The sequence below is a fragment of the Rhinoraja longicauda genome, chromosome 2, assembly GCF_053455715.1.
Source record: "Rhinoraja longicauda isolate Sanriku21f chromosome 2, sRhiLon1.1, whole genome shotgun sequence".
NCBI lineage: Eukaryota > Metazoa > Chordata > Chondrichthyes > Rajiformes > Arhynchobatidae > Rhinoraja > Rhinoraja longicauda.
In genome coordinates, this window is record NC_135954.1 from 112,557,570 (window position 1) to 112,581,102 (window position 23,533).

Below are 23,533 nucleotides of genomic sequence, written 5' to 3' on the forward strand. Positions count from 1 at the left end.
TGTCTAATTAATTAACAGAAGGAGAGTAGAATGATGATCCAGGACATAAAAACTCTCACCCTAACCAAGGACAATCTCTGCATTCTGGTGCATTGCATTACATCACTTTACTGTGCAGGCCTGCAGTTTCACGCCTATTAGAATGGGTTATCACGAGTCAGACATATGGCGTTAAAGGACCCTCCCAAATCATTAAAGGACAAAATATGTTACAAACAGAAAGACCTACAGTGAATGTTTTCATCTTGAGCAAATAGAGGGAAGGAGCTTAGTGTAGTTTTGAACTATCCATTAAAGAGACATTAAATCCACAGCAACTATTCAAAATAGAGCCTACAGGATTATTCACAAGGCAGATAAACAACAGAATAAATATAAAACATAGAACAGAACACAGGAACATGCTCTTTGGCCCACAATGCCTGCAGAACACAATGCCAAGTTAATCTAACCTCCTCTGCCTGCACATGATCCATATCCCTGCATTCCCTGCACATCTATGCACTTACCTAAAAGTCTCTTAAATACCACTATTCTGCCTGATTCCACCACCACCATTCCCTCCAGTGTGTTCCATGTGTCTCCTACATCATGGAGATGGCAACAAGGCTTAGTTCAAGTCTTCCCCAGGTTACGACAGTATTTCATTCCAGAGAAATACTCATCACTTTCACCCCCACCTCTCCTTTAAACGTTGTCCCTCTCACCTTAAAGCTATGCCCTCTAGCCTTTGAAATTTTCACCCTGGGGGGAAAAAGTTTCTGACCGTCAACTCTATCAATGCCTCTCATAATTTTATTTCCCTCTATCAGGTCTCCCCTCAGCCTCTGACATAAGCTCCAGAATAAACAATCCAAGATGTGACTTTTTTTTTAAATGGAAGGCTTTGAAGAAACAAATAGAGACTTGGATTTATTGTCCACATGAATGAGGAGACGGATTGGTAAGGTCCTTAATTAAAGAACTGCAGGGCTGAGAATGGTTTATGGCCACGATAACTTTCAATTCCACAAAATGTTACAGGAACACCAAAAAAACATAAGATAACCGAAAGGAGAACCGTGAATAAGAAGTGGAGAGAATGATGGCGTAAATCCTACTTTCAAAAGGCAGTTTAAAGCAGAGCAGCAGAATGGAAATGCTGCAAAGGATCCTTGGCTTCCTCATCGGCATCTTGAAACTAAACTAAACCAAGGGCAAGGTGCAGTTAAACTAGGGAGTTTAACTCAACCATTCAGATTTCTCTGCAAGAACAAGGAGTACAGTACAAGAACAGGTCCTTCGACCCATAATGTCTGCGAGGAACATGATGCCAAGGACATCTCTTATCTACCTGCACATAATCAATATCTCACCATTCCATGCATATCCAAGTGCCTATCCAAAATTCTCTTAAATGCCACTATCGTACCTGCCTCAACCACCACCATCGCATTGAGCTCCAGGCACCCACCAGCCTCTGTGCGGTATGTAACCTGGGGAGGACCTGCAATCACATGGGTGGATATGTGGTCTGAAACTCATATCGGAACCAACATGATGCTAACATTGGACATTGTGGCTCTGTTCCAAGCACCTGACAGGGAGAGGGATGCAGTCTACAGGAAAGGAATTAAGGTGGTGATAGAAATTTGAGTTTTGTCAAAATTTAGTTATATTGTAGGGACAGACGGATTAGCGGGGGGGTCTCGAACCCTCGGTTGGGCTAACGAGTCACGGGATGCGGGAGTGCAAGGTATAGTTGTGTCTGGCGCCCAGCTGGAGAGATGAGATTAGATTGTATTGGCTAGTTAAGTAGGGTGTGTCCAAAGTAAGCAGTTGCAGTTTGTTACGGTTACCTACGAATAAAGACCTTTGAACAATAATGCTCGTTTTGGACTCACTACATTGGTGACCCGAACGCGAAGAACACGCAGAATGTCGCAAGTGGGAGCGAGCGCGGGCGAGGTGCACCTACCGCCGTTCTGGGCCCATCAGCCGCACCTGTGGTTTGTACAGGCGGAGTCGCAGTTCCATTTTAAAAAGGTGGATAGCGAACTGGAGAAGTTCCACCACCTCGTGAGCTATCTGCAGGCAGAGGTGGCGGCGAGAGTCAGTCAATATCTGACCAGTCCACCCCAAACGGAGCAGTACGTGGGGCTCAAGAGGCTCTTACTGAAGAAATTCGGATGGAGCCAGAACCAGCGGGCTCTGAGGTTGCTCCATCTACCAGCGCTGGGGCAGCGGCTGCCGTCCGAGTTGATGACGGAAATGCTGACCTTGGTGGGCGACCATGATGTTCGAGGCGGCATTTTGAGAGAAGGTACCCCAGGACGTCAGGCTGGTGTTGGCCGACGTCTCGTTTGACGACCCGGAAACGTTCGCCGAGAAAGCCGACGTGCTCGTCAGGGAGCGGCACACCCGGGACGACTCGGTCAATCGTGTCTCGAGGCCCAGCGGCAGTCGGGGGAGCGGCCGGGAGAGTGACGGCTCGGCCGCTATTTCGCAGTCTGCCAGGCAAGAGGGGGCTGCAGAACATGTTTATTGGTCGCGGGCACAACCAGCACGGCAGAATAAAAGCGGCTGGTGTTTCTTCCATCGGCGGTGGGGCAGTGACGCCCCATACCAGAGTTTTGAGGTTCCCCCAGTCCGTTTTTTCCACATCCACGTGGATTTGGTGGGTCCATTGCCTTATTCCAGGGGTTATACTCATCTCCTGACGGTGGTGGATCGGTTTACACGTTGGCCGGAGGCGCTCCTATTGTCGGACACCTCGGCGGCCTCCTGTGCACGGGCCCTGGCGTGGCATTGGGTGGCCCGTTTCAGCGTACCGGCTATCATCACCACAGATCGGGGAGCCCAGTTCACCTCCTCCCTCTGGGCCGCGCTGGCACAGTTGTATGGGTCTCGCTTACAGCAGACCACCGAGATGAGATTAGATTGTATTGGCTAGTTAAGTAGTGTGTGTCCAAAGTAAGCAGTTGCAGTTTGTTACGGTTACCTACGAATAAAGACCTTTGAACAATAACGCTCTCAACGCTCGTTTTGGACTCACTACAATATGACATTTCTGCTCATCCATTACTTGAAGTCACACAAATACTGGCAACTTCAAACCCTACCAGCACAGGTGCATCTTTAGCCAAGCTCACAAGAGAATATACTGTGAATAAGGGGGACAGCAAATGACCCAAAGAAAAAGCACAAGATCCATTTAGTTTGCAAAGATCAAGATTCTAGATCTCCCTCATAATCTAGACATCACAACTCACCTATAAAAAATAATTAATCCACCACAAAGCACCTCATTAGAAACAAGGTCTGAGGAGATGGCCACATGCACAGATAATTAAGATTACTGGCTTATTTAAGAAATGCTACATCCCACTTCAATTTAGAAATTAGTATGCTGGTAAATCAATGACACCTCCCACACATCAGAATTTTAAATACCAAAATCCTCTTTCAAACAGTTGCCCGGCTTAGAAAACAATGTTCTCAAAGCGTCCAGACATTGTCCACTTTGTGTACAACATGCACGACCTTTGATCACAATTACATCATTACTAACTAGCACAGAATTGGATTGTGCCTGCCGGTGTGTAAAACAAGGCACACAGCAAGCAAGAGTGTAAAAAAGGAGAATTGTCTGAAGGAGGGTCCGACCCGAAACGTCACCCATTCCTTCTCTCCAGAGATGCTGCCTGACCCGCTGAGTTACTCCAGCATTTTGTGTCTACCAAGCAATGGTGTAGACAATGCTCCAAATCTCAAACTGGTTACAATTAAATGATATTTCCAAACACCAGGCCTGAAAAATTACAGCAAAGCCACATCACCTTTCAAGCTCCAAGAATTGTAATGTTCTACAGAGACACAGTACACAGAAACAGATCCTAGGCTCACCATCTCTGTGCCAACCATCTTGTACTCACCCAGACTAATCCCATTTTCCAGCACTTGTCCCGTAGCCTTGGCCATTCATTCAAGTGCTGGTTTAAATACTTGGTGCTCTTCTGTAATGAGGAATTCAATGAAATGCCAACTGCTCTGATCAGCAAAAGTCCAGCCAGCCAAGTTCCTTCAGAAGCAAGCGCTTGCTATAAAGTGTATGTTAGAGGAGGAGCCTTGTCAACTCACGAGGCAGGCTTGCTCATCCAGTCAGGGAATCTCAACCACTGTCTTGTCAATCCTGAGGTAGAGAAAGCCAAGGGCTTATCGCCTCACCGCTCACCCGATACCTCCTCCACTAACGCCTGTGGTCCTAATGAAGAGATACCTCCTCCACTAACGCCTGTGGTCCTAATCAAGAGACACCTCGTACATGAACGCCTATGGTCATAATCAAGAGATACCTCCTCCACTAACGCCCGTGGTTCTAATCAAGAGATACCTCCTCCACGAACGCCTGTGCTCCTAACCCAGAGATACATCCTCCAACATCTTCACCACCCAACCGACGGCCCAGATGGATACCACCATATCCCCCTCCCTCACTGAATCCCCTACCCCAGAGCGACACCTGGATCATCCCCCTACCTATACCACACAGACACATCTCCACCCCTCCCATCCCACAAACCCCCAGCTCCCCCCTATCCCACATAGATACCTCCATCACCCTATGGGTGGCAGGAGAATGGGGTTAGGATGGAGATCAGCCATGATTGAATGGCAGAGTAGCCCTGATGGGTCGAATGGCCTAATTCTGCTCCTGTTACTTATTACACCACCCCACCCCAAAGATTCTTCCATCTTCCCCCATCCCACAGACCCTCCCACTCCACACCCTCCAACATCTTCCCCTCCCTCTCCAGACACCTCCACCTCCATCCCCAGCCACCTACACCCCCCCCTTCCCTCCCCAAACACATGTCTCCCTCTCCCCCACCCCATCACCTCCATCTCTCCCCACCCCCAGACACCTCCATCTCCCCCCTCCCACACCTCCATATCCTCCTCCATCCCCAAACACAAGTCTCCCCCTCCCTCTCTCCCCCCACATACACCTCCATCTCTCCACCTCCCCCACAGACATGTCCCCCCAGACACCTCTATCTCTCCCTCTCCTTCCCTCCCAGACACCTCCATATCCCCCTCCCTCCCAAAACACAAGTCTCCCCCTCCCTCTCCCCGCCAGACACCTCCAGCTCCCCCCCTCCCTGCCCCCCCACCTCCATATCTCCCCTCTCCCCAAAACCACTTCTCCCCTCCCTCCCCAGACGCCTCCATCTCTCCCCGTTCCACCCTCCCAGATACCTCCAACTCTCCCCCTCCTTCCCTCCCACAGACACCTCCATATCCCCCTCCCTCCCCAAACACAAGTCTCCCCCTCCCTCCCCTACAGACACCTCAATCTCCCCTCTCCGCGTACACCTTCATATCCCCCTCCCCCAAACACGTCTCCCCTCCCTCTGCCCCCACCAGACATCTCCATCCCTCCTTCTCCCAGACACCATCTCTCCCCCTCCCTCCCTCCCACAGACACCTCCATCTGTCCCCCCCACAGACATCTCCATTTCTCCCCTCTCCCCAAAACCACCTCTCCCCTCCCTCCTTCCCCAGACACCTCCATGTCTCCCCCACCCGCCCACAGACACCTCCATCTCCCCCCTCCCTCCCAGACAACTCCATGTCCCCCTCCCTCCCCAAACGCAAGTCTCCCCCTCAGACATCTCCATATCTCCCCTCTCCAAAACCACCTCTCCCCTCCCTCCGACAACTCCATATCTCCCCCCTCCCCAAACACGTCCCCCTCCCTCTCCCCCCCCTCCCACAGACACCTCCATCTCTCCCCTCCCTCCCAGACACCGCCATCTCTCCCTTTCCCACAGACAACTCCATCTCCCCTCTCCACGTACACCTTTATATCCCCCTCTCTCCCCAAACACTTGTCTCCCCCTCCACACACATCTCTCTCTCCCTCTCCCACGCAGACACCGCCATCTCTCCCCCCTACAGACACCCCCATCTCCCTCCAAGACACCTCCACCTCTCTCCCCAAAATCTCCCCTCTCCACGTACACCTCCATATCCCCCTCCCTCCTCAAACACGTCTCCCCCTCCCCCTTTCCCCCCACCACAGACGCCTCCATCTCTCCCCCTCAGACACCTCCACCTCCCTCGCCACATCCATCCCCCCTTCCCTCCCCAAACACACGTCCCTCTTCCGTCTCCACGTACACCTCCATCTCTCCACCTCCCTCCCTCCCTCCCTCCCCAGCCACATCCATCCCCTCTTCCTTCCCCAAACACACGTCTCCCTCCCCAGACGCCTCCATCTCTCCCCCTCCCGCACTGTCCACTGATCCTAATCACCTCTGACGCACCAAGGAAAGGCATTTTTCACGGCAAAATGCGGGGGAATTATTAAATTTAAACCGGATTGACATGTTTCTGGGCGGGCGCCGCTCTCCCCCGCAGAGAGACGGTCCCAGGCGAGGCCCCAACCGCACCGCGGACTCACCGACCGACCGACCGACCGATCAACCAACCGCTCGAGCTCCGCCTCGTTCCAGCGACCGTTCCTCCGACCGTCCGCGCTCTCTCCCGCTGCTCGCTCCCGATCATCGGCGGCGCGCAGCTGAAACACACGGCCGCCCACGCCAGGGGGCGCGCTTGAGGGAGGGAGGATTGAGGGGTGGGGGCAGGAGGGGAGGGGAGGTGAGGGCAGAGGGGATGAGGGATGGAGAGGTGAGGGCAGAGGGGATGAGGGATGGAGAGGGGGTGGTGAGGGTAGAGGGGATGAGGGATGGAGAGGGGAGAGAGGGAAGGGGAGGGGATGAGGGATGGAAAGGGGGAGGTGAGAGTAGAGGGGATGAGGGATGGAGAGGTGAGGGCAGAGGGGATGAGGGATGGAGAGGGGAGAGAGGGAAGGGGAGGGGATGAGGGATGGAAAGGGGGAGGTGAGAGTAGAGGGGATGAGAGATGGAGAGGGGAGAGGGAAGTGGAGGGGATGAGGGATGGAAAGGGGGAGGTGAGAGTAGAGGGGATGAGAGATGGAGAGGGGAGAGAGGGGAGGGGTTGAGGGATGGAAAGGGGGAGGTGAGAGTAGAGGGGATGAGGGATGGAGAGGGGGGAATGAGGGCAGAGGATGAGGGAGGTAGAGGGGGACAGAGGAAGGTGAGGGCAGAGGGGATGAGGTGGGGAGAGGAGGAGGTGACACGTTGAATGATAAGAGGGGAGAGAGGATTGAGGGGTGGAGGGGAGGGGAGGGGAGGGGTGGAGCATGAGGGGAAGAGGGGTATTCATGGGAGGGGGTTGAATAATAAGAGGAGAGAGAAGATTGAGGGGAGAGAAGATTAAAGGGTGGAAGATATTAGAGGAGGTGGAGGGTTGAGGGAGTGAGGATAGAGGGGGTTGAGTAGAGAGAGGCTGAGGGATGGAGAGGAGAGGAGGTGGAGAGCTGAGGGTCGGAGGGGTATTGATGGAAGAAGGTTGAATGATAAGAGGGGAGAGAGGGTTGAGGGGAGAGATTAAAGGGTGGAAGACAGAGGGTAGAGAGGATTGAGGGGTGGAAGATAGAGGGGAGAGGGGGTGGAGGATAGAGGATGAGGGGAGAAGAGCTTGAGGGAAGAAGGATTGATGAGATTGACGGAAGAGGGGATTGAGAGGTGGGGGAGAGAGGACTCAGGGGTGGAAGATTGGGGGAGAGTGGATTCATGGGGAGAGAGGACTGAGGAGTGAGAGGGCTGAGAGGAGTGAGGGGAGAGGGGACTGAGGGGAGAGGATTGAGGGATAGAGGATCCAGGAGAGATGATAGTGAGAGGGGATGTAGCCAGAGAGGGCGGAGGGGTTGGAGTAGAGACAATAGATGCAGGAGGAGGCCATTTGGCCCTTCGAGCCAGCACCACCATTCAATGTGATCATGGCTGATCATTCTCAATCAGTACCCCGTTCCTGCCTTCTCCCCATACCCCCTGACTCTGCTATATTTAAGAGCTCTATCTAGCTCTCTCTTGAATGCATTCAGAAAATTGGCATCCACTGCCTTCTGAGGCAGTGAATTGCACAGATTTACAACTCTCTGACTGAAAACGTTTTTCCTCATCTCCGTTCTAAATGGCCTACCCCTTATTCTTAAATTGTGGCCCCTGGTTCTGGACTCCCCCAACATTGGGAACATGTTTCCTGCCTCTAACATGTCCAACCCCTTAATAATCTTATATGTTTTGATAAGATCCCCTCTCATCCTTCTAAATTCCAGTGTATACAAGCCTAGTCACTCCAGTCTTTCAACATACGACAGTCCCGCCATTCCGGGAATTAACCTAGTAAACCTACGCTGCACGCTATCAATAGCAATAGAGGAATGGATTGAGAGGAGCAGAGGGGATGGGTAAGAGGGTAATGAAGGAGGATGGAAGAAGGGAGAGGAATGATGGAAGGAGAAGATGGGATGAATGGGTGGGGTGGGGTGGGATAAGGGGAGGTGGAGGTCGAATTTGGATACAGTGATGAAGGGGAGTGGATTGAGGGATGGGAGGATGAAGAGATATATAAAAAGTTCAAGGGGAGGGTAGAGAGGAATGGGAATAGGGCTAAGGGGGGGGGGGGAGTGGAGACAAGGAGAGGGAGGGTGGAGAGACAGACACAGAATGGGGAGGGAGGGAGTCGGGTGAAGGGAGCTAAGGAGAAAGGACCGAGTTAGGAGAAGAAAGGAGGGAAGATGAAAGAAGAGGGAGGGACAAGGAAAGGATGCGGAGTAAGGAAGGGGTACAAAGGGGGAAGATGGAGGAATATTTTGGAAAGGAATTGGGACAAATGGAGGTGAAGAGGAGGGGGAGAGAAAGGAACGAGGAGGTGCTTGGATGGAGGGGAATAGAAGAATGGGTTAGGGAGACTGGAGGGAATTGGGAAGGAGAACAGGGAAGGAAGTAAGTAGAGGAAGAAGAGAGGCTGGAAGGCACTAGTGGAGTGAATAGAAGGGGAGTGGGTAACATCAAGGGAAAAAGAGAGGGGCAGAGGTCTAAGAGGGAACGGTGTGGATTATAAAAGTTGGGAAGTCATGTTGCAGCTGTTTAAACTTTGGTAGGCCACATTTGGAGTATCATGTGCAGTTCTGATTGTCCCCACTATGGGATGGATCTAGCTTTGGCGAGAGCGTAGAGGTTCAGCAAGATGTTGATATAAGCAACTGCAGATGATGGAATCCTGAGCAAAACACACAGTGCTGGGGGAATTCTGCAGGTCAGGCAGCATCTGTGGAGGGAATGGACAGGTTTGGATAGAGTGGATGTGGAGACGATGTTTCCACTAGTGGAAGAGTCTAGGACTAGAGGTCATAGCCTCAGAATTAAAGGACATTATTTTAGGAAGGAGATGAGGAGGAATTTCTTTAGTCAGAGGGTGGTGAATCTGCGGGATTCTTTACCACAGAAGGCTGTGGAAGCAAAGTCAGTGGATATATTTAAGGCAGAGATGGACAGATTCTTGATTAGTGTGGGTGTTAGAGGTTATGGGGAGAAGGCAGAAGAATGGAGTTAGGAGGGAGAGATAGATCAGCCGTGATTGAATGGCAGAGTAGACTTGATGGGCTGAATGGCAAAATTCTACACCTATCTCTAATGATCATATGAACATTTCGGGTAGGGGTTCATCTCCATTCTGAAGAAAGATTCTGACCTGAAACATTGTCTGTCCATTTCCCTCCACAGATGCTGCCTAACCCGCTGAGTTCCTCCAGCACTTTGTATTTTGCTCATGTTGCATACATTGGAATGTATTAGTATAAAGAGAGGTTGGACATGCTTGGATTATTTTCTCTGGGGCATCAGAGGCTGAGGGAAGACCTGATAGAAGTTTTTAAGGTCAAGTGGGGAAAAAGAAAAAGGGATACAGCATTGGAAAACAGGCCCTCAATCACCCATTCACATTAGTTCTGTGTTATCCCACTTTCTCATCCACTCCCCACACATTAGTGGCAATTTTACAGAGGCGAATTAGCCTACAAATCCGCACGTATTTGGGATGTGGGAGGGAACTGGAGCACCCAAAATAAACGCAGGGGATGCAGTCACAGGGAGAATGTGCAAACTCCACACTCTCCACACTCGAGGTCAGGATTGAGCCAGGGTCTGTTGCACTGTGAGGGAACCAGCTGCATCACTGCGCAATTCTATGTAAACACAATGAACCAGTCAGATCTCCTCAAAGTCCCACGTAACTCTAATAATATTGCATTGGGCGGAGGGGGTGAATGTTTAGGATGGTGAATTGCGCTGTTTGGTCTTGGGTGGTCTCAGGCTTCTAGAATGTTGATGGGAGTTCTTCAGGCCATTAAAGATTAATCCATACCTCTCCTGACTTATTCCTTATAGGTGGTGGACAGACTCTGCAGATTCAGGAAGTGAATCACTTCCAAGGATACCCATCCTATAGTCTGCTCCTGCAGCCATATTAATTATATGGATGGACAAATTAAATTTCTGGTCATTTAGAGTCATACAACGTGGAAACAGGGTCTTCGGCCCATCTTGTCCTTTCACCCTGGTTTTGATAACAGGGTTAGCTCCATTTGCCTGCGTTTGGCCCATCTATATACTAAAACTCTCGATTGTTTGTTTGTTTGTTCCTGAACTACTGAAAAAAAGTACACGATAGCACGACAATTTTCGGCCCACCTTACTCACCGTCATCCCTTTGGTGCTAATGGAAGACATTTCATTGAAATCGGTGTTATATTTTTTAAATTATTCACATTTTAAAGTTTAAATCTATCTCCTAGGGAGGGAGGAAGGGAGTGGAGAAGGACGGAGGATAAGGACGGTTGAGGGGGTTGGCGTGGGGGGAGGGGAAGTGGGTGGAGGGAGGGGGATGGTGTGGGGGGAGGGGAAGGGGAGTGGGGGGGAGGCGATGGGGAGGGGGGAGAGAAGAGGGTGCTGCACCAAAGCAGGAGAGGTTTGGGCCCAACGAGTCCACTTGGTCTAGTATCCTTCTAAACCTTTCCTATCCATGTAACTGTCCAAATTACTGAAACGTCGCCTATATACCCAATTCTGGCAGCTTGTTCCATATACGCCCTCTGCATGAAAAAAATGCCCCTCGGGTACATTTAAGATTTCCCTCCCTCTCACCTAAAACAATGCCTTCTAGTTCTGGGCTCCTCCTGTTTTATTCATGATTCCAGCATTAACTCTTCATCTGATCTATACTTCTCACAATTTTATATATCTCTGTGGTTACCACTTCATAATCATAATCATACTTTATTTGCCAAGTATGTTTTGCAACATACGAGGAATTTCATTTGCCATACAGTCATACCAATAAAAAGCAACAGAATACACAAAACACATTTTAACATGAACATCCGCCACAGTGACTCCTCCACATTCCTCACTGTGATGGAAGGCGAAAAAAAGTTCAATCTCTTCCCTTCTTTGTTCTCCTGTGGTCGGGAACCTCGAGCCTTCGGTTGACGGGACGATCTTGGCTCCCATGGCCAGCGGTCAGGCCCTCCGTATCGGGGCAATCAAGCTCCTGCATCGGGGGGGAATCTCAGCTCCCCGCGCCAAGCGATTTACCCCTGGTCGAACTTTCCGCGTTCTTTGGAGCTTCCCGACATCAGTCTCTACCCGAGACTGCGAGCTCCTCGATGATGAAATCCGCAGGCCATGGTTGGAGCATCGATCCCAGGCAAGGGGTCGGCTCCAATGGTAAGGTAAGAGATTGAAAAAAAGATTCCCCCGCCCACCCCCCACATGAAACAAATGAACATTAACACAAACTTTTAAAACACACTAAAAATAACAAAAAAAAAGATGAAAAAGACAGACTGTAGGCGAGGCTGCCAGGCTGCCATCGCGACGCCACCTGGTGGTCCCCTATGCTGCAGAGGGGGAAAAAGACCCATCTCAAGAATAAAAATTGTTTAGTTGACTTATGATGCGGACAGAACAATGTCTGACTGACCAGATCACCTAGATCTTCCTACAGTCTAAAGCACTTAACCTCCCTCTCAACCATACAGCTATTTTAGTGTATCATCTGCAAACTGTTTTATTATGACTCCTATGAACTTCTACAGTGTACTGTGGAGGGCATCATGTCCTAGGAACGTGAACGCCCAGGAACGAAGGAGATTACAAAAAGTGGTGGACACTGCCCAGTCCATCACGGATACTGATCTCTCCACCATCAAGGGGATCTACAGGAGGAACTGCCTCAAAATGGCAGCCAACATCATCAAGGATCTTCACCTTCCTGGCCACATTCTCATTTCACTCCTGTTATCGGGAAGAAGATATAGGAGTCTGAAAATGCCCAGGTTCAGGAACAGCTTCTTCCCAACAACCATCTTGAACACTACAAACATCAACTAAACAATGAACTGTCATGGTTTCACTCAGGACTTGAAGAAGGGTCTCAACCCGAAACGTCACCCATTCCTTCTCTCCTGAGCTGCTGCCTGACCCACTGAGTTACTCCAGCATTTTGTGTCTACCTTCGATTTAAACCAGCATCTGCACTTTTTTTCCTACTCAGGACTTTGTGCTTTTGTTTTGCTCTAATATTGTTTCTTCCAAATTTATTGAACTTTTTTTTGTTTATTGCGTTAACTATGGGTACTGTGTTTACAGATCTGCTGGCTTGCTGCAAGTAACATAGGACTGTAGAAATAGAAAATAGGTGCAGGAGTAGGCCATTCGGCCCTTCGAGCCAGCAACACCATTCAATATGATCATGGCTGATCATCCAAAATCAGTACCCCGTTCCTGCTTTCTCCCCATACCCCTTGATTCCTTTAGCCCTAAGAGGTATATCTAACTCTCTCTTGAATATATCCAGTGAATTGGCCTCCACTACCTTCTGTGGCAGAGAATTCCTCAGATTCACAACTCTCTGGGTGAAAACGGTTTCCTCCATCCTAAACGGCCTGCCCCTTATTCTTAAACTGTAATCCCTGGCTTTGGACACCCCCAACATCAGGAACATTTTTCCTGCATCTAGCCTGTCCAATCCCTTGAGAATTTTATACGTTTCTATTAGATCCCCTCTCATCCTTCTAAATTCCAGTGAATATAAGCCCAGTCAATCCATTCTTTCATCATACATAAGAATATAATTGTTCCGTTTTTGGCACATATGACAATTAAACACTTGACTATATTTTGGACGTTGTTAATATAAATTGCAAAGAGCATCAACCCTATGGAACATCACAGAACCCTTTTGCTTCCTGTTATTGAGCCAGTCTTGGATTGCAAACCACAAAGTACTGGATAAACTCAGCGGGCCACGCAGCATCTGTGGAGAGAATGGACCCTTCTTCAGAATGATCGTAGTGGGGAGAAGAAAGCTGGAAAAGAGAGGCAAGGACATGACAGTGTGATGAAGGATCCCGACCTGAAATGTCACCTATCCATTTTCTCCAGAGATGCTGCCTGCCCTGCTGAATTACTCCAGCATTTTGTGTCTGTCTTTGGTATAAATCAGCATCTGCAGTTCCTTGTTGCCTGTTGTGGGAAATCTGATTAGTAGATGGGTGGACAAAGACTAGAAATGAAAAGAGTGGCAGATAAGGGGAGAAGATGAGTGAAATGTAAAGCTGGAGGTAGGTAGAAGGAGAAAGGGGGCATGATAGTAGAAGAAGTAGGTGCACATTGAGGTGACAGGGGACACAGAAAAGAGAGGGGGAGAAAAAAGGAGGGAGTGTTACCTAAAATTGGAAAATTCAATGTTCACCATTTATCTGACACCATTTTGTCTCTTTTTCATCTCAAACTTTAGTCCACCGATATGCCAATCAATTCCTACCTCTGCTCACCAATATCCACCTATCACTTGCCAGGCTTTGTCCCGCCCCCACCTCTTTTCCAGCATTTGCCCTCCTATTATCATCAATCTGAAGAATGGTCCCAACTCAAAACTTCATATATCCATTCCTTTACAGACGCTTCATCCCTGGAGAGAAGGAATTGATGACGTTTCGGGTCGAGACCTTTCTTCAGACTGAACGGGTGACGTTTCGGACGTTCGGGCCGAGACACGATGTCTTCTCTCCAGAGATGCTGCCTGTCCCGCTGAGTTACTCCAGCTTTTTGTGTCTTATCTTCAGTTTAAACCAGCCTCTGTGCAGTTCCTTCCTAGACCTCTACAGATGCTGCCTGCCGTGCCGAGTTCTTCCTGCATTTCGTGTTTTACTCAAGATTCCAGCATCTCCAGTTCCATGTGTCTCCTCTTTGCGACTTGCCTTTGTTTCATCAATCTGCTGAAATGCAGAAAGACTATACCCTATATTTCACTTTCATCAACCCGCCTGGTTGCCTCCTCAAGTAATTCAATCAAGCTATTGTACATAGCTTTCTCTATAGAAATTCTCACCAACAGTCCCTGGTGTAAATAAAACACTGTGGAGTTCTCCATGTGATCGCGTGAGTTTCCTCCCACATCCCAAAGATGTACGGGTTTGTAGGTTAATTGGCCTCTGCAATAATTGCCGCTCATGTGCAGGGAGTGTGTGCAAAAGTGGGATAACATTAGAACTAGTGTGAACGGGTGATCGATGGTCGGTGTGGACTCGGTTGGCCGAAGGGCCTGTTTCCATGCTGTGTTTTCAATTAGAAAGATAGAGAAATGACAGGTTAAATCTGAGCATTTGTGATGCGCTACACTTTGGGAGGTCAAATGTAAGGCAAATGTATACAGTTAATGGAAAGATCCTTAACAGTATTAAGGTACTAAGGGATCTTGACGTCCAAGTTCATAGCTCCCTGAATATATACATACACGCACACATACGTACATACAAAAAAACAATAATAGTACAATAATAGTCTATGTAGTTCAGAGCTTATTTGAGGTTGTAGTGTTTAATAGCCAAATGGCTGGAGGGAAACATTCTGGACCAAACTCAGCCTCATCCCAGCTTTCAGGGGGGGCTGAGAGATTTAGTTTGTATTCATTGTAATGAAAGATGAACATAGAACATGAGACAGTGCAGCTTAGGAACATATATATGTATTTGTCCCAGACAGAGCAATGAAATTCTTTCTTGGAACAGCACAACAGAATATGTAAACACAGTACACTGTAAACGATATAATAAACGAGACAAAGTTCAGTGTGTGTATATGTACATGCACACACAAGGAAAGCTCTTCAGCGGGTAGTCCATAGAGCTCAGAGGACCATCGGAACACAGCTACGATCCTTGGAGGGCATCTACAATGCACGATGCCTCAGAAAAGCCACCAGCATCCACAAAGACTCTTCACACCCCTGCAACAGTCTGTTCGAACTTCTACCATCAGGCAGACGATACAAGGCCTTCTACGCCCGCACCTCCAGACTCAGGAACAGCTTCATCCCCAGGGCCATAACTGCTATGAACCGTTCCTGCTGAGCCGGATGGTCACATCACACAGTGATCCGGCACAGATCTACTTGCACTTTATTCTGTTTTAAAACTGTTACAATTTGTTTCATTGGGTTGTTTAAATTAATACTGACTAGCTAATTAAATTATTGCATCGTATGGGAGGCGCATTCCCAATCTCGTTGTACCCCTGTACAATGACAATAAAGATATATTGTATTGTATTGTATATATAGATCACATATAGATATATCTATATACTAAAACTCTTGTTTGTTTGTTTGATCCTGAACTACAGCCAAAACGTTACATGACAGCGCGATAATTTTAGGCCCACCTTGCTCACCATCGTCCTGTGGTGCTATGGATGAAGTTTCATTCAAATTGGTGTTATATTTTAAAAGTTATTCACATTTTAAAGTTTTAAAAAACGCGCATACGCAGTTGGGGCCCCGTTGATCTGGTACTTACGTAAGATGGCTGCCGCAACTGCGCATGCGCAGAACAAACACGTTTGCGCCTGTGCAGTTGGGGCCCGTTGATCTCGGGTACGAGCAGGGCTCAGCCACCTGTCTCTTGGGGGCAGGTTTGCCGCCTCCATAGCGGCGAGAGAGCCAGGCCTGGTGCCAGGGGGAGCCTGAGCCTGGACGTGACCGGGTAACCGCGAGGGGGAAGGGAGGGAGGGGGAAAGGGAGGGAAGGGGAAAGGGAGGGAGGGGGATAGGGACGGAGGGGGAAGTGGGAGGGAGGGAGGGAGGGAGGGAGGAGGAGGGAAGAGGGGGGGACGGTTTGGGCCCAACGGATCCACTTGGTCTAGTATATATATATAATTCTTACGTGCAGTAGCACAACAGAATATGTAAACACAGTACATTATAATCAATATAATAAACAAGAGAAAAAAGTTCAGTGTGTGTATATATACATGGACACACAAATACACATATATAGATCACACATATATATATATATATATCTGTATAATTACGTGCAGCAGCACAACAGAATATGTAAACAGAGTACACTGTAAACAATATAATAAACAAGAGAAAAAAATCAGTGTGTATATACATATATATATATACATGCACACAAATATATACATAGATCATATATAGATCAATTATACCTGTATAATCACATGCAGCAGCACAACAGAATATGTAAACATAGTACATTGTAAACAATATCATAAAGGAGGAAAAAAAAGTTCAGTGTGTGTATATACATATATATGTGTGTGTATGAGTGCATGTGTGTATATATGTGTGTGTATTTGTGAGTATGTGTACATACACACTAAACTGTGTTTTTCTCTCACGTTTATTACATTGTTTACAGTGTACCATGTTTACATATTGTGTTGTGCTGCTGCAAGTAAGAATTATATATATATATATATATATGTGATATATATATATATGTGTATTTGTGTGTGCATATACACAACACTGAACTTTTTTCTCCCATGTTTATTATATTGTTTACAGTGAACTATGTTTACATATTCTGTTGTGCTGCTACAAGTATGTGCATATATATATGTGTGTGTGTGTGTGTTTGTATATATATATATACTTACGTGCAGCAGCACAACATAATATGTAAACATAGTACACTGTAAACTATATAATAAACGAGAATAAAAGGTTCAGTGGGTGTAGATACACATATACCTTTTTTTGTGTGTATATATATCATATCATATCATATCATATATATACAGCCGGAAACAGGCCTTTTCGGCCCTCCAAGTCCGTGCCGCCCAGTGATCCCCGTACATTAACACTATCCTACACCCACTAGGGACAATTTTTACATTTACCCAGCCAATTAACCTACATACCTGTACGTCTTTGGAGTATAAACACTTACGTGCAGCATCACAACAGAATATGTATACACCGTACATTATAATCAATATAATAAACGAGAAAAAAAGGTTCAGTGGGTGTAGATACACATATACTTTTTGTGTGTGTATATATATATATATATACATATATATATATATATAAACACTTACATGCAGCAGCACAACAGAATATGTAAACACAGTACACTGTAAACAATATAATAAACGAGAAAAAAAGGTTGTGGGTGTAGATACACATATACTTTTTTTGTGTGTGTGTGTGTGTATATATATATATACACATATTCTGTTGTGCTGCTGCATGTAAGTTTATAGATAGATATATACACACAAAAACGTATATGTGAAGAAGGGTCTCGACCTGAAACGTCACCCATTCCTTCTCTCCTGAGATGCTGCCTGACCTGCTGAGTTACTCCAGCATTTTGTGAATATATATATATATATATATATAAACACACTTACATGCAGCAGCACAACAGAATATGTAAACACAGTACATTGTAAACAATATAATATATATTCTGTCTGGGACAGGTGACAGTCAGTGAGGTAAACGCTGTTGAACAGAAGCAGTGAGTGGGCCGAGTGGCCCAGCCTGTTCCCGGCCCTCCTCTGGCTGGGCGGGGCGGGCCGAGCCGAGCCGAGCCGCGCCGCGCCGCGCCGGGCCCAGAGTGGGTGTGACTCTGACTCTGACTCCGACTCCGACGCTGCTGAGAGGAAGAGGCGCGCTGGAGGAGGCCGCCGCTGCCCGCGGTCCGGATCACAGCCCCGGCCGCTCTAGTGAGTGACCCCCCCCCCCCCACCCTCTCCAACCCCTAGGCCCGGGCCCAGGCCCAGGGAGGGAGCAGCCTGAGCGGGGACGCGGGCGGGGGGAGGGAGGGAGGGAGGGAGGGAGGGGACGAGTCGAGTCTCCCTTCGCCGCCCAGCCCGGGGGGAGGGAAGATGGCGGAGGGGGGGGGACTGTTACCTGCCAGCGGCCGGGGTCGAGGGGGGTTGAGGGGGGGGGGGCGAGGGAGCCTTCCCCCTCCTTCCGGGGTCCCGCTCTCCTCCTCCCCCTCCTCGACTTGACTTTCGGTTTCGTTTCCCTCCGGGTATGGGAGTCTGAGGGGGAGTGGATGGGGAGGAGGAGGAGGACATGGGGGGGGGGGGGGGGGAGGAGGGGGGGGGGGAAGAGGAAGTAGGGGAAAGGGGGAGGGAGATGAAGGGGGGAGGGAGGAAGGAGAGAGAGAGGAGGGGGGAGGGGAAAGAGGAAAGGAAGTAGGGGGGGAATGGCGGGAGAGAGGAAGGGGGGAGGAGGGAAGAGAGGGAGGGGAAGGGAGGAGGACAGGGGGGGGGAGGAGGGGGGGGGAAGAGGAAGTAGGGGAAAGGGGGAGGGAGATGAAGGGGGGAGGGAGGAAGGAGAGAGAGAGGAGGGGGGAGGGGAAAGAGGAAAGGAAGTAGGGGGGGAATGGCGGGAGAGAGGAAGGGGGAGGAGGGAAGGAGGAGTGGAAGTAGGGAAGGGAGGAAGGAGGAGAGGAAGTAGGGGAGGGAGGAAGGAGAGAGGAAGGGGAGGAAGGAGGAAAGGAAGTGGGGGGGGGAATGGAGGGAGAGAGGAAGGGGAGGAGGGGAGAGAGGGAGGGGAAGGGGAGGAGGAGTGGAAGGGGAGGGAGATAGGGGGGAGGAGGGAGGAAGGAAGGAGGAGAGGAAGTAGGGAAGGAGGGAGAGAGGAAGTGGGGAGATGGGGGGGGGAGGGGGGATGGAGCGAGGAAGGAGGGAGTGAGTCGGTGGGCCTGACGGGTAGTGGATGGGCTGAGAAGGGAGGGAAGAGAGCTGCTGAAGTAGCCCAGGCCCCCGTAGCACAAAAAGCTTGAGTAAAAACTCAGCGGGACAGGCAGCATCTCTGGAGAGAAGGAATGGGTGACGTCCCCATAGCACTGGAACAGTTTCTACAACCCACAATTTCCACCCCAAACATGATGCCAAAGTTATCCCCGTACCATAGAAAATAGGTGCAGGAGTATGCCATTCGGTCTTTCGAGCCAGCAACGCTATTCAATACTAGACCAAGTGGACCCGTTGGGTCCAAACTTCTCCTGAATTGGTGCAGCACCCTGTCCTCCCTCCCCTGTCCTCCCTCCCCTGTCCTCCCTCCCCTGTCCTCCCTCCCCTCTCCCCTCTCCCCACTCCCCCCTCCTCCACTCCTTTTAAACTTAATGTGAATAACTTTAAAAATATAACGCCAATTTCAATAAAACTACTTGCATTATCACTAAGGTGACAATGGTGAGTAAGGTGGGCCTAAAATTGCCGCGCTATTGTGTACCGTTTTGGCTGAAGTTCAGTCACAAACAAGATGGGCGGCACAGTAGCGCAGCGGTAGAGTTGCTGCTTTACAGCGAATGCAGCGCCGGAGACACAGGTTCGATCCTGACTACGGTTGCTGCACTGTAAGGAGTTTGTACGTTCTCCCCGTGACCTGCGTGGGTTTTCTCCGAGATCTTCGGTTTCCTCCCACACTCCAAAGACGTACAGGTATGTAGGTTAATTGGCTGGGTAAATGTAAAAATTGTCCCTAGTGGGTGTAGGATAGTGTTAATGTACGGGGATCACTGGGCGGCACGGACTTGGTGGGCCGAAAAGGCCTGTTTCCGGCTGTAGATATATGATATGATATGATAACAAACGAGAGTTTTAGTATATAGATGATGATCCTGGCTGATCATCTGAAATCAGTATCCCGTTCCTGCATTCTCCCCATATCCCTTGATTCCTTTCGCCCTAAGGGCTAAAACTAACTCTTTCTTGAAAACATCCAGTAAATTGGCCTCCACTGCCTTCTGTGGCAGAGAATTTACAACTCTCTGGGTGAAAAGGTTTTTCCTCATCTCAGTCCTAAATGGCCTACCCCTTATTCTTAAACCGTGAACCCTGGTTCTGGACTCCCCCAACATCAGGAACATTTTCCCTGCATGTAGCCTGTCCAATCCCTTAAGAATTTTACATGTTTCGATAAGATCCCCTCTCATCCTTCTAAATTCCAGGGAAAATAAGCCCAGTCGACCCATTCCTTTAATCATATGTTAGTCTCGCCATCCTGGGAATTAACCTGGTGAACCTATGCTGCACTCCCTCCATAGCAAGAATGTCCTTCCTCAAATTAGGAGACCAAAATTGCACACAGTACTCCAGGTGTGGTCTCACCAGGGCCCTGTACAACTGCAGTAGGACCTCCTTGCCCCTATACACAAATCCTCTCACTACAAAGGCCAACATATCATTTGCTTTCTTTACTGCCTGCTGCACCTGCATGCTTACTTTCAGTGACTGATGTACAAGGACACCCAGGTCTCGTTGCACCTCCCCTTTTCCTAATCTGACACCATTCAGATAATAATCTGCCTGTGTCGTAAACTGCCGAAGTGAAATATGAGGTGCTGTTCCTCCATTTTGTGTTGGGCCTCACTCTGACAATGGAAGAGGCCCAGGTCAGTATGGGAATGGTAGGGAAGTTAAAGTCTTTAGCAACCGGGAGATCGTGTAGGCCTAGGCGGACTGAACGAAGTTGTTCAGCGAAATCATCGCAAGTCTGCGTTTGGTCTTGTTGGGACTTCATTAGATGATGCTGCCTACCCTATCTGTGTTCCTCATAATTTTATCTGCTTCTATCAGGTCTCCCCTCAGCTTTAAATGTTCTAGAGAAAACAATCCAAGTTTGTACAACTTCTTACAGCTAAACGCAGAATGCTGGAGGAATTCAGCATGCCAGGCAACATCTGTGGGGGAAATGGACCAAATGGCATTTCGGGTCGGGACCCTTCTTCAGATTCGAAATGTTGTTTGTCCATTCCCTCTGCAGATGCTATCTAACCTGATGAGTTCCTCCAGCACTTGGTGTTTTGCTCAAGATGCTGGCATCTGCAATTCCTTGTTCCCTCTCTATATATGGCCAATACCCTCTAATCCAGGCAGCGTGCTGGTAAACCTGCCTGCGACCTCTCCAAAGCCTCCACATTCGCCCTGTAATGGGCCGATCAGAACCGGCGATCTGGGGAATTGGGGTTGCATGGTAGCAATGGGTTCAAGGGTTGACCCAAAGACGTTGCCTTGGACATTGCAAATATTGTGGCTTGGGGTAGCTTGGTTAGTCATTCAGCAGACTGGGACACACTAAAGAAAAACTGTTCGTCTTCTGATCGTGGGAAAGGATTCACCCAGATGATGATGCACCTGCCAGTTCATTTGTGAACTTTGCAAAGGATGAGAGTGGTGAGTGTATAAGCTCCAAATAAAAAGTAGGCCGATGTTTTGAAATATAGTCCTGACTCATGACGTGTACCCTGCTCTGCTCTTTGGACCCATTTTAGGTGTGGAGGTGAGGGTCACCTGTGGGTTGGAATTGTTTCGGGTTGGAATCAAGGATTTTCTTCACAAGTCCTTTCAATGCACTAGGTCCATGCTGGCCAAGAAGGAACTTCAGCCTTGCACCACGTCCAGTGTCTCGATCTGCAGACATAACTGTCCCTTTACCTCCCCCCTCGACTCCATCCTAGGACCCAAGCAGTCTTTCCAGGTGAGGCAGAGGTTCACCTGCACCTCCTCCAACCTCATCTACTGTATCCGCTGTTCCAGGTGTAATCTTCTCTACATCGGCGAGACCAAGCGCAGGCTCGGCGATCGTTTCGCTGAACACCTCTGCTCAGTCCGTCTTAACGTAGCTGATCTCCCGGTGGCTCAGCACTTCAACTTCCCCCTCCCATTCACAATCTGACCGTACTGTCCTGGGCCTCCTCCATTGTCAGAATGAGGCCCAGCGCAAATTGGAAGAACAGCACCTCATATTTTGCTTGGGTAATTTACACCCCAGTGGTATGAACATTGACTTCTCTAACTTCAGATAGTCCCTGCTTTCCCTCTCGATCCCCTCCTCATTCCCAGTTCTCCCACTAGCCTTCCTGTCTCCGACTACATTCTATCTTTTCCCGCCCCCTCCCCTCTCCTGACATCAGTCTGAAGAAAGGTCTCGACCCGAAATGTCACCCATTCCTTCTTTCCCAAGATGCTGCCTGACCAGTTGAGTTACTCCAGCATTTTGTGTCGACCTTCGATTTTAACCAGCATCTGCAGTTTATTTCCTACACATAACTCATCCTGGTAACTTTCAAACATGTTAACGATTCCTGCCTCCACTACTGTCTCAGGCTTGGTATTCCAAATCCTCTCGCCATTACGCTGTGAAATAATCTTTTCCTAATTCCCTTCCAATCACTCCGCCAATTATTTTGTGACCCCAGCAAAAATCAAAATGGACAAGCAGCATCTGTGACGGGAAATTTCACAGACGACATTTCAGGTAGGAATCCTCCTTGAGATTCCCATTAATTTTGTGACTCCAATTTATTGACCTCTGCTGAGGGAAAGGTGCCTTTTCTGATCAAACTTCCTGCCTAGGTCACTCATAGTCACGCCAGTCAGACACAGTCCCTTTAGTCCAAGTCGTCCATGCTAACTAAGCTACCCTCATCCCAGTTGCCCATATCCCTCTAAGCCTTTCCAAACCATGTACTTGCCCACTGTCTTTTAAACATTGTTAAACGTTTTAAAACGTTGTTAAACGACAGTTCCAATTATAGCAATATAATGGTACCTGCCTCAACCACTTCCTCTGGCAACTCGTTCCATATACCTCTCACCCCCCCCCATGTGGAATAATTTTATGTGACTTGATTACATCTCTCTGTGGCATCTTTTTCCAAAGAAAGGCTGGACAGCTCAGCTGGCCAGTTCAGCTTTTCATCTGATTCTTTAGCCATGGCAGCATCCTTATCAATCTGACTCTCCCCAGAGTCAAACAGCATGGAAACAGGCCCTTTGGTCCAACTTGCCCATGCTGACATCCTTGCAGATGGTACTCTGGTGTGGCGTAGTTAATGGATCTCCCTGATCTTGCACTCTGTTCACGGGTTGTAGGTAAATATACCGGATGCCCCTTCACCACCTTTCTGACCCTTTATCTCCGGAGATCAGTCATTGTGCACTTCATCCCTCTGCTGAGCCAGCTAATTCATATCCCACCATTAATAGTGTATTCCTCTGCTTTCTGTTCTGCAAAGGTTTTATCAGTCATTTCTCCAAAGACGTACAGGTATGTAGGTTAATTGGCTGGGTAAATGTAAAAATTGTTCCTAGTGGGTGTAGGATAGTGGGATTGCTGGGCGGCGCGGACTTGGTGGGCCGATAAGGCCTGTTTCCGCGCTGTATATATGTGATATGTGTGATATGTGATTTCTCTCATTTGAAAGCCTATTGCTACTTTTTAAATCCAAGGACACTGATTATTTCTTGCAGAGCACAGATTTGTGCCTTGGAACCACGCAACAA

The 23,533-nt window shown here is 48.7% G+C and overlaps 2 protein-coding genes across 4 annotated transcripts in view; one reads left to right on the top strand and one right to left on the bottom strand.

Annotated features, from left to right (window-relative positions):
* grinaa (glutamate receptor, ionotropic, N-methyl D-aspartate-associated protein 1a (glutamate binding)) overlaps nucleotides 1–6,582 on the bottom strand; it is a 49,551-nt gene extending 42,969 nt beyond the window's left edge. The window contains exon 1 of one of the 2 annotated variants that reach the window (XM_078426063.1): nucleotides 6,446–6,582. The gene's annotated coding sequence lies outside the window, so the exon portion shown is untranslated. The remainder of the gene's footprint in view (nucleotides 1–6,445) is intronic. The other variant, XM_078426072.1, reaches the window with a different exon arrangement.
* An 11,228-nt stretch (nucleotides 6,583–17,810) lies between these two features.
* parp10 (poly(ADP-ribose) polymerase family member 10) overlaps nucleotides 17,811–23,533 on the top strand; it is a 41,378-nt gene continuing 35,655 nt past the window's right edge. The window contains exons 1-2 of one of the 2 annotated variants that reach the window (XM_078426041.1): nucleotides 17,836–17,956; nucleotides 22,447–22,505. The gene's annotated coding sequence lies outside the window, so the exon portion shown is untranslated. Of the gene's footprint in view, nucleotides 17,957–22,446; nucleotides 22,506–23,533 lie in introns of both variants that reach the window. The other variant, XM_078426032.1, reaches the window with a different exon arrangement.